The sequence below is a fragment of the Copadichromis virginalis genome, linkage group LG22 (genome assembly GCF_057382275.1).
Source record: "Copadichromis virginalis isolate Kocher_CV1m ecotype Utaka linkage group LG22, C_Virginalis_male_GT1.1, whole genome shotgun sequence".
In the NCBI taxonomy this organism is placed as follows: Eukaryota; Metazoa; Chordata; class Actinopteri; order Cichliformes; family Cichlidae; genus Copadichromis; species Copadichromis virginalis.
The window spans coordinates 6,230,071-6,231,974 of NC_140638.1; the positions used below are offsets into that span (position 1 = coordinate 6,230,071).

At 30.6% G+C, this 1,904-nt stretch overlaps 1 long non-coding RNA gene across 1 annotated transcript; it reads right to left on the minus strand.

Annotated features, from left to right (window-relative positions):
- Window positions 1–223: 223 nt before the first annotated feature.
- Window positions 224–1,628, minus strand: LOC146682555 (uncharacterized). The gene is made up of 2 exons (XR_014917672.1): window positions 1,319–1,628; window positions 224–993 (listed from the first exon to the last, which is right to left on the minus strand). It is a non-coding gene; the product is annotated as an uncharacterized LOC146682555 (long non-coding RNA).
- Window positions 1,629–1,904: the final 276 nt, after the last annotated feature.

The following is a 1,904-nucleotide window of genomic DNA, read 5'->3' on the forward strand; positions in this document are numbered from 1 at the left end:
AATTTTAATAAATGACAAATTAAAAAAGCATGAACATTTTTTGTATCGAAAAAATATCGAACCGTGACACCAAACTATGGAACTGAACCGTGAATTTTGTGTATTGTTGCACCCCTATGAGCTACTATCACAAGTTAAATTGTAGCTAATCCATTAATATTTGGGCTGGATTCATGAAACTTTAGCCAAGTGTACATTTTATTATTTTAAAAAGTCACAGAAATTTGGATTATTTGACTCTTTATTGAAAAGCAAAAGTACAAAAAGGAGAGATAGAGCAATGCAGTTTTACTGATATATAAACAGAGACACACCCACCATTGTGTTAAAAACATAACCCACACAAACCTCCAGAATCTCAACTTGAACTAAACTCTAAAATCAAAAAACTCAAAACATATCTTAAATCAAACAACAGAGAATAAACATAATCTACATTAAGAAAAAAATTCAGACATACAGAAAAATCTTTTAAGGTCTCCTGGACGTCAACACAAGATTGTCTTTTAAATCAAATTTTACGAAATACACAAGTAAACATGTACAAAATTTAGAAATATATTATGATTCGTTTATCACTGAGAGTGATGCAACAATTTACAAGAAAACCCCAGAAACACTAAACTAATATATGTTTGAGTGAAGATGAACATACAGAGGCTTAATTATGACTGTATTACAACTGCTGTGATGATTCCATTGTTTCATGTCTTTCCAGGCGGTCACATCTTTGTTAAATCTTTCAAAGAAAGACTTTTTTTAAACTGAAAACAACAAATTCAGAATAATTTAGTTTCACCATTATGATGTTTATGTTAAACATTTGCCAACTCATTTTCAAACTTCTTGATTAACCAGCATCTGCAACTATATTTTAGATTTTTTTTACCGGATTTTATGATGTGAACAATAAATTCAATGAATTCTAGTTTATGGAGAAGAATGAGCTGAACCACATCTTCTTTCAGCTCCTCTTTAGGTTTATCCATAAACCTACAGAGATAAAAAGAAACAATAAATGTTAGGATTGTTCAGATCCACAAATAACCTATTTACAGTTTCATTAAGATCTAAAATACTCCTGTTTCAGTAAAAAAATATTTACTTCATATGTTTTTGAAGGGAATTAACACATTTGTTTTAATTTAGTTAAATAATTTCATGAAACTGTTTTTTGAAAGCATTTTTCTTTTAATATGATTTAAAGTTATATGAAAGCACTTTTTTAAATATATTTAAACAGGAGATTTTACTACAGCCACTATTTTACATAAGTTTTAAAAAGAAAGCTAAAACACACAAATATGAAGTAACTCACTGTGTGCAGAGCTGTTTGTGGTTTAGGCTTGAGGAAGCATTTGCTCCTGGACTTCACGGTTCTCTACAGCTGTAGGTCAGAAACACAATGTTAGTGTTCATTGGTTCATTCCACTGCAGGGCAACCTGCCACTGCATGTGGCGAATAAAATTTGAACTAGTCCACATCCTGCTCTCATCTGTCACTTTTACAACAATCGAACACAACAGGAAACAGCCCTGAAAGACTGTTTAGATTAAAGTACAGAAACCCTTTTTAATTTAATGTGGACAAGAGATTAGAGAAAAGGGACAAAGTTTAACTTAGGAGATGGGGGACGTTGCCTGAAATAAAAAGGAAAAAATACATCATGTTAGTAATTTGTTATAAATGTTAACACACTTTTTTTCACGTATTATACAAGGCAGGAAACATAATTTCATATTTTTATTTTGTAATCTGGACAAAAGCATTAATTTAATGTGTAAAATTAAAAACATAGACACTGGGCTTACTCACTAATGTGTTTATAGATATATTCTGACTTTTCCCACAAAATGTGCTCATGTTAAATTTATAAGTAAAGCGACTGAAGGTAGAGAACGTA